Raw genomic sequence first — 9,710 nt, 5'->3', positions numbered from 1 at the left:
AGAAAATGGTGGCCTCCATCTCACTGGTGCTGGGTGAGTGTCAGCAAAGCAGCTCCTGAAATGGAATTTGACACACACACACACACACACACACACACACACACGCATGATATGAACAGATCGGGGGGTTTCCAATGTTTTCAGAGGAAGGTGCTCACTGTTAATAATAAGTGTGCTGGTAAAGAAGGCTGGAAATAGCTGAATATTAAATCATTAAAACTCTTCAAATAAAAGGCAATTCTCTCTCTCTCTCTCTCTCTCTCTCTCATCATATACCACCACATCTGGAATGACTGCAACATACAAAAGAAGAAGAAACATGGAAAGAAGACATCCCTGCTGGACAGGATCTGATCTGAGAATAAATTCATCGAATGGCTGCCAACAGCATTTCAGTGAGAAGAGATGCCACTTTTGATGCTGTATAGTTAGTTAGATTAAGAGGGGCCTGTGAACTGGGGTGGGGTGTGGCTTCTCAGGTCACGGAGGGGAGGGGCTGAGGAGTGTACCGTTGGCCTTGACGATAAGCTCCAGTCAGATGTTAATGTCAGGGCCTGACCTGAGAGTTCCTCAAAGGGAATGAATGGAGACCCTTGCTTATCTAAAAAATGTCTGACCTTGGGAAAAGGGACTTGTGGAAAGCGGGCACTTAAAACTGCGGTTTCACATCTTACCAGAAAGCTGCCTCTCGGAAGGGAAACTCATCGTGATATTTTCCCAAGGATACCCTACCGTTCTGATCATTCTGTACTGAATTAAGTCTTCCACTGTAAACAAACAAACAAACAAATAAATAAATAAGAGTAAGTAAGCAAATACGTTTACGGATGAACAAACAAACAAATAAATACAAAGTTCGTTGTTGTTGACTGACTTTTGGTTTCATAATGGAACTCTCTCTCTCTCTCTCTCACACACACACACACACACACACACACAAAAAAAAAACCCACTAAATATACAATAAAAGGAAGCATAACGCATAATGCCTTTAATCAGGGGGCAGAGTGAACTCTGAAAGTTTTGCAGGCAGGGCTATATAGAGAGATGCTCCATGTCGGGCTGAAGAGATAGTTTAAGGTTCAATTCCCAGCATCTACATGGCAGCTCACAGCTGTCTGTAATCCAGGAGCCTGAGAGCCATGGCAAAAACACAAATGCACATAAGATAAAAATAAATAAGTTTTTTAAAGGAAGGGGGGGGAGGGAGAGACTGAATATAAGAACAAACTGAGAAACAAGGAAAGACGGTGCTGGCTGGCTGGCTGGCTGGCTGGCTGGCTGGCTGGCTGGCTGGCTTTCAGTTCCCTGACAGAAATAAGCACATTATGGAGGAACCACAAAGTTGTTGGTGAGTGAGTGTCCTGTCAGATCACAACAAAGTTTAGTCCCATAATTGATGAAATTCATTACCCCAAAACTTCAGCAGAATATATCCCAAGTTTGAAAATGTGTGATCAGCTTGTGACAGGTTGGGCTGGAGATGCTGAGAACTGGGGTTCACCCAGGGGAGCCCCCAATGCAAGAGCAGACACTCACTCCCATGAAGAGGGATCATTCATGCCTATACTCAAGTTTAAGGAAACATGAATGGCTATGGAGAGACCATTCACAGATATGAAAAATCATTTCCTAAAAATCAAATTTCTCAGTCAGTATGCAACTGCTGTGGCTGTGGTGCTTCTCCCAGGTAGAGCAACACACACAAAAAAAACTGATTCCTTGATCTAGAGCCACAGTGCACGTGCCATGGAAAAGGGGACACAGCCAACTTGAATCACAATATTCATCAGAGCATGAGAAGAGTGTAAAAAGGATACAAAAGGAGAGATATTTGTGGTCCTTCCTTCCTTCCTTCTTTCCTTCCTTCCTTCCTTCCTTCCTTCCTTCCTTCCTTCCTTCCTTCCTTCTTTTGTTCAGGAAGTGACTGACAGATGAGACTTTGTCCAAGCGGGTTCTGAAATACCAGGCTTGAGTTTCCCCCTCTGTGGGTATTAGTCAGTCAGTCATCCCTTCTTTCTGTAGGAAGGTGGTGCATGTCTCTCAGAGGTTACCTGGTTTCCTCTGCACAAGGTGACCCAGGGGAAGGCTTTCTAAGCCTTATTCAGAGCTATAGAGAGGATGCACCGTGACTTCAGAGACCTCAGGTAGTATAGGGGTGGGTGCCCAAGTCACTAGCTTGATGCTTCAGACTCATGTCATTGATGGGCAGAACATAGTCTGGATTCACAAAGATTCACAACACAGAGCCATCGTCACTTACTAACAGCCCAGGACACCCAGAACTAACAAGAAATTACAGTCTCAGCCGGACTGTGGTGTGTGGGGGTGGGGGCGTGCCTTTAATCACAGCACTTACACACACAGATCTCCGTGAGTTCAAGGATGGCCTGATTTACAGAGTGAGTTTTAGAACAGACCAAAATACACAAAGAAACCCTTTCTTAAAATCAAAACAAAACAGCAAAACAGAGAAAGAAAGGAAAAAGACAAAAGAAGAAGGAAAAAGAAAAAAATTGCAGTCTCTTCCCACTCTCTCATCCATTGGCTCTAAAGAGCTCCTCTCAGGCTGAACTGGAGACCAGGGTGTCATTCCTAACTGGGAAGCCAGAAACATTAGGGGGTCACAGGAGGACTGACTGACTGACTGACTGACTGACTGCAGCACTTGATGCCTCAACCCTGCTAATGGCTGTGATATAAGGCATGGTAAAAATCGGGCTTTGGCAGGGCACTACTGCCCTTTCTCTATTATTACTGCTCCACAACGAAAAGGACTTGGGGGGGGGGGGGAGATGATGTGCAATGCTGATATTGAAATCTCACTGACTCCTTCCGCACTCCTTGTCTATTCCCGACTTTGTCAAATCAACTATCATGAATCTTTGATGAATCTTTAGGAACTCAGAGAAACAAGACAGGCAGGCCTATTGGGCATCCCAGAAACCTCCCAGTTCCTGAGCCCTAGCCCTGGAAGTCTCAAAGCCATCACATCCAGAGATCTCTCTAGTCCCTGCTAGTGGTGAACTCATTTCGTCTTCCCCAGGACCAACCACTTATTTCTCCATGTTTGCCTGTGAGATCTGGGGCCAGCTTTCTTCTTCCTCCCTCTGGCCTCTCCACGATCTCCTCTCCATTCTCTCTCTTGCAAGTAGACTCATCAGTCGAGACGACGTGTCTAGAAGTGAGTCTAGAAGGCACCGAGACAGTGTGTCTTGAGGGCAGTTGGCGTTTCTAGGACACGAGTGACATCACAAAATTCTGAGAGCTCTCTGGGATACCGTAGAATTTCCAGAGAAGGGACTGCTGATGTCGTGAGGCACGGCCTTTACCTCCTTGCTGATATTTCTCCCCGAACTGACCGACCGACCGGAACCTGAGGTTTCCTTTCCGGGAGTCTCTCCTGCGACACAGAGGGAGCCATTCAGGATCTCCTCCTTCCAAAACTAGAAATTTCTCTCTGCGTCATTAAAATCTTTTCACTACTTCCTTCACCCATGGGGAGCTAGTTAGTTGAACACTCACTTTTTTCATGAATGACCCTTCCTCCCTCTCCTGAACAGGTATTCATACTCAGTAATATGAGAAATTAGGCCAGGAGGATACGGAGGATGAGGGTTGAGTCCTCTGAAGTGAATGAGCACTTAGGGAAGGATAAACTTAAGGGAATTGGACTCTCTCTGAGTGGCAAGAGATGAATAGCTGCTGCCAAGGCACAGATGCAGGCATCGGGCTGAGGCACCAACTGGGCTCTCGGCATCCTCCTGCATCGTCAGAGCTGTGTGGGAAACTCAGCCCAAAGGAGGGGCTTCCAAGAGTTTTGCTTATTCCATGTAACCTGTGGTGGGATAACTCCTTCCGCAAACGGGAGGAACTGGGGTGACTTCTGTTTGGTCTTCATTGTAAATGGCAGCATCTAGATTCATCCTTTTGCTTTCAAAGCAAGAAGGTCTATTGGATGTTTCTCTGGGGGTCAGAGAGGCAGGATTTAGGGCAACAGAACCAAGAAACAAATCATACTCCAAAATCAAATCGTACCCCAGGGATGAGATGACACCACTGACATGAGCATGTTTGCTAATCGATTTAGGAGGTCCCAGTCCTCGGTAAGGGAGTAGTGCCATCCCTAGGCGTGTGAGCTTGGGCCATGCCTCTCTTTGTGGTTGCAAACCCTTCCCTAGGGATTTTGCTTCCCTAGGGCTTTCCTTGATAATGGACCAGGCTGGTCTCGAACTCACAGAGATCCGCCTGCCTCTGCCTCCCTCCCAAATGCTGGGATTAAAGGCGTGCGCCGCCACCGCCCGGCCCACAATTTTTTCTTATCCGTTCTTCGAACGAGGGTCGAGGGGCATTTAGGTTGCTTCTAGGTTCTGGCTATGACAAACAAAGCTGCTGTGAACATAGTTGAGCACGTGTCCTTGTGGCACGATTGAACATCCTGTGGACATATACCCAACAGTGGTATGACTGAGTCTCGAGGAAGGCTGCTTCCTACCCTTCTGAGAAATCACCACACTGACGTCCAAAGGGGCTGTACCAGCTTGCACTCCCACCAGCAATGCAGGAGTATTCTCTTTTCCCCACCACCTCTCCAGCATAAGTGGTCATCAGTGTTTTTGATCTTGGCCATTCTTACAGGTGTAAGATGGAATCTCAGAGTTGTTTGGATTTGCATTTCTCTGATGACTAAGCATGTTGAACATTTCCTTAAGTGTCTTTCAGCCATTTTAGATTCGCCTGTTGTGAGTTTTCTGTTTAGGTCTGTACTCCATTTTGTGAACTGGATTACTTGTTCTTGAAATGACCAATGTCTTGAGTTCTTTGTGTATTTTGGAGATCAGACCTCTGTCTGATGTGGACCGGGTTAGTGAAGATCTTTTCCCATTCTGTAAGGCCGTCGTTTTGTCTTGTTGACCGTGTCCTTTGCTTTTCATAAGCTTTTCAGGTTTAGGAGATCCCATTAATATATTATTTCTCCTCAGTGTCCGTGCTGCTGGGGTTCTATTTAGAAAGTAGTGGTTCCCTGTGGCAATGCGTTTGAGTGTACGTCCCACTTTCTCTTCTATAAGGTTCAGTGTGGCTGGCTTTATGTTGAGGTCTTTGATCCATTTGGACTCGAGTTTTGTGCATGGAGATAGATATGGGTCTATTTTCATTTTTCTACATGTTGATATCCAGTTATGCCAGCACCACTTGTTAAATATTCTTTCTTTTTTTCTTTTTCTTTTCTTTTTTTTTCTTTTTTTTTTTTCTTTTTTTTTTTTTCTTTTGTGGTTTTTCGAGACAGGGTTTCCCTGTGGTTTTGGAGCCTGTCCTGGAACTAGCTCTTGTAGACCAGGCTGGTCTCGAACTCACAGCGACCCGCCTGCCTCTGCCTCCTGAGTGCTGGGATTAAAGGTGTTCGCCACCACTGCACGGCTTTTTTTTTTTTTTTAATTGAGAGGTGGACACATGTTCCTTCTAGTTCTATTGGCTGTACAGCTTTGACCAAGAAAGGAGGTTGGATTTCTTTTTTTTTTTGGTTTTTTGAGACAGGGCTTCTCTGTGGCTTTGGAGCCTGTCCTGGAACTAGCTCTTGTAGACCAGGCTGGCCTCAAACTCACAGAGATCCGCCTGCCTCTTCCTCCCGAGTGCTGGGATTAAAGGCGTGCGCCAGCCACCACCGCCTGGCTAGGAGGTTGGATTTCATCAAAGAATTTCTCTCCGTTTTATATTTCACCCACCTTTGATTGCTATTAAGTGCCATCTAGTTGGTTTGTGGTGTTTCAGGAACAATTTCCTAATTTTTCTGTTTTTTTTTTTTTTTTTGTGTGTGTGTTTGGTTTTGTGAGACAGGGTTTATCTAGGGAACAGTCCTGGAATGTCCTTGGTAGGTGAGGCTGGCCTTGAACTCACTGACATCCTCCTGCCTGTCTGCCAAGTCATTTCTTCCTACTTGGTTTGTGTTTGGTTGCTGTTTTGAGTTTTCAGATCTCCTGAAAAAAAGATCAAGATCATTTCTTTCCTAACTCTGTGTCTTTGTAACACAAACATTAAAGGGTGTGGCTACAGCTTCACTGGACCTCTTTGATATGGATATCTGCTGCCTTTCCTGTTGGAGTTGGGAAATTGAAAGTTGTTGAATTCACTCATTGCAAAAAAAAAAAAAAAAAAAAAAAAAAAACACACAAACAAACAAAAAAAACCCTTATTTATTTTATTATTTCACATTTTAACTTGATTTTTTTTTTCTATTTTGAGGCAGGAATTGGCTTTTTATTTATGCTCCAGACAATCTATCTCACTCACTACATGCATGGCCCAGGACTTCTTTCTGAACACTTCCATGAAAGTAGTCAGCTTCCCAAAATATACTGCTGCTGCTGCAATTTTAGAAAAAAAATAAATAAAAATAAATAACCTGAGATAAACAAAGAAAAAAAGGAAAACACCTGTTTTCCCTTCCTTCCTTCCTTCCTTCCTTCCTTCCTTCCTTCCTTCCTTCTTTCTTTCTTTTTTCTCTGTTTTCTTCTTTTATTATTTTTTATTTTTGGTGCAGGGTTTCTCTGTATAATACCTTTAATTCACTATATAAACCAGTCTGTCATCTTTGTGACATTATGGTTTTGTTTTTTCTTATTTCCTGTCTGAAAATTGACAAATTGACATTTCTCTCTCTCTCTCTCTCTCTCTCTCTCTCTCTCTCTCTCTCTCTCTCTCTCTCTCTCTCTCATTTAATTTATGTTTTATTTTATTTTATTTTTTTGGTTTGTGTTTTTGTTTTGATTTTCAAGACAGGGTTTCTCTGTTGCTTTGGAGCCTGTCTTTGGAACTAGCTCTTGTCAACCAGGCTGGCCTCAAACTCCCAGAGATCCACCTGCCTCTCTGCCAGATATGGAACCATTCATCTTGGTTAGTTCAAAAGCTAAAACACATGTGCCCGTGCGCGCGCACGCGCGCGCACACACACACACACACACACACACACACACAGGCACACCCAGAGAAATGTAATTTTGGCTTGGAGAGATGGCTCGGTGGCTCTGAGGAAGTGGTTTGCATTCCCAGTACCCATATGGCAGCTCATACGTGATTGTAAATCCAGTTCCTGGGTGATCTGACACCCTCACACCATTGCACATATAAAGTTAAATAAATCATAAAAAAAATTCTTCTCTCTGACTGGGCGGTGGTGGCACACTTTAAGATTCAATTGAACAGAAATCTTGGATATATACCCAAAAGTGGTATTGCTGGGTCTTGAGGAAGGTTGTTTCCTACTTCTCTGAGAAATCGCCACACTGACATCCCAAGGGGCTGGACCAGCTTGCATTCCCACCAGCAATGCAGGAGCATAAATAAATTGTCCTCAGCTGTGCAGGACTGACTGTATGTTGACCTTCCCTTCACTTCACACGTTCCCCATGGGCTCCTGAGAGGGGATGAGGCCTCCTGCAGGGAATCCTCTGCCCAAGGCTCCCCCCGGGTGGGGGGGGGCACCCACTCTCTCCCTTCCCCCAGTCCCAAGCTACGTCTCAGGCATAGGTGGCAGACCCTCTGGTTACCCAGGATGTGACAGACACAAATGCATGAGAAACAGGAAGGAACGAGGAATGGTGTCCACTCTCTCACTAAATGCAGGCCTGCCTGCCTGCAGTGATGGAAAGAATCAGAACTGGAGAGATGGAATTTCTGGACTTTCCAGAAACCACATGGTGGGAATCTAGTGCCCTCTTCTGGTGACAGGGCCTAGATATGCATATTTGCTGCTTTCTGCTTGAAGCTGGGAAACACTACCTTCTTGCTGAACTTGGATAATTGTTGAATTCAGTCATTTTCAGGTTTCTTAGAAAACAAAACAAAACAAAACAAAACCAAAAGCCCGCCAGGCGGTGGCACACGCCTTTAATCCCAGGACTTGGGAGGCAGAAGCAGGCGGATCTCTGTGAGTTCGAGTCCAGCCTGGTCTAGAAGAGCTAGTTCCAGGACAGGAAACAAAAAGCTACGGAGAAACCCTGTCTCGAAAAATCCAAAAACAACAACAACAACAACAACAACAACAACAAAAAAAAAAAAAACAAAAAAAAAAGCAAAAACAAAAAGCCCCTTCTTTGTTTTAGTTCACATTTTAATTTGATTTTTTTTTTTGAGACAGGACCTTTGGAAGAACAGTCAGTGCTCTTAACCTCTGAGCCATCTCTCCAGCCCCTGAAAATACAATCTTAAAGGAAAAACTAAAATAAAATGAATGGCCTGGCATTAACAAAGACAAAAAAAAAAAAGAAAAAAGAAAAAAAAGAAAAAAGACCCTGCATTTTCTTGCTTGCTTGCTTTTTTTTTCTTCTTTTATTATATATTTGAGGCACAGTTTCTCGGTGTAACAGCCCTAGCTGTTATGGAACACAGTTTATAGACCAGGCTGTCTTCTTGGTAACGTTCTTTTTTTTTTCTTATTTCCTATCTGTAAATCCACATTTCTTCTCTCTGTCTCTCTCTCTGTGTCTCTCTCTGTCTCTGAAAGAAAGAAATTGAAATTAAACTACAAAACTGGAAACACTGGCTCAAATAAAGTAAAATAAATGTAAAAGAGTGCAGTTATGAAAGTGTTTGGAAATAGGACACCTTTCCTGTCTCCCCCACATACACAGGCACACTGAGAGGTTTAAATAAAATTTGAACTTGGCTAGGCAGGGGTGGCACATGCCTTTATTCCCAGCACACAGGGGGCAGAGCCAGGTGAATTTCTTGGGAGTTCAAAGCCAGCCTGGTCTACAAGAGCTAGTTCCAGATCAGCTAGGACTGTTATGTAGTGAAACCCTGTCTCAAATAAAAAATAAAAAAATTGATATCAATATTAAATTGAATGTACAAGAAATTAATAGAACAACATACTAAAAACAAAGCTGGGTTGTTGTGGTACACACCTTTTATTCTATCATCCAAGAGAAAGAAAAGAAAGACAGATAAAAAGAAAGAAAATGAAGAAACAAAAGAACAAAAGAAGGCAGAGCTGGGGGCCCGGTTGGTGGCTGAGGAGGGAGCCATGGCCTAGTTGCATCCTCTGCCATGTCTGCTGTAACCCCAGTACCCCATTACTCAGGAGCTGTAAAGGGTCTGAGAAGCTCATTCCATGCTTCTGCTGCTGGGTAATCATTTATGTATCTGGCTCATGTCGGAGGGGCAGGGGAAGCTGAAGCCTTGTCCCTTTGGGCTCCAGGCTCTCAGGACTGCATCAAAAATTCGAGTGTGCCGGGCGGTGGTGGCGCACGCCTTTAATCCCAGCACTTGGGAGGCAGAGGCAGGCGGATCTCTGTGAGTTCGAGGCCAGCCTGGTCTACAAGAGCTAGTTCCAGGACAGGCTCCAAAACCACAGAGAAACCCTGTCTCGAAAAACCAAAAAAAAAAAAATTCGAGCGTATGGTGAGCCCATGTCTATCCTGCTGGGAGCACTCAGGATCAGGAGATCATCTTCAACAACCCAGCAAGTGCAAAAACGTCCTGGTGGGAAACAGGCCCTCTAAAAGAAATCAATAAAATGACAGTTTCATTTTTTTCTGTCTGAAGTGAAAACGTTCCAAAATAATTCACTATGTCAGTATTCCTGGAAATGATAGCAAAGTCAGAATTTTTCGTACTATTCCATGGCTGTTGTAATTTTCTCTGTGCCAGGCAGAGCCAGGCGGATCTCTGTGAGTTTGAGGCCAGCCTGGTCGTCTACAGTTCCAGGACAG

This window comes from Chionomys nivalis, chromosome 26, assembly GCF_950005125.1.
Source record: "Chionomys nivalis chromosome 26, mChiNiv1.1, whole genome shotgun sequence".
NCBI classification, from domain to species: domain Eukaryota; kingdom Metazoa; phylum Chordata; class Mammalia; order Rodentia; family Cricetidae; genus Chionomys; species Chionomys nivalis.
This window is presented reverse-complemented; position numbering follows the sequence as displayed.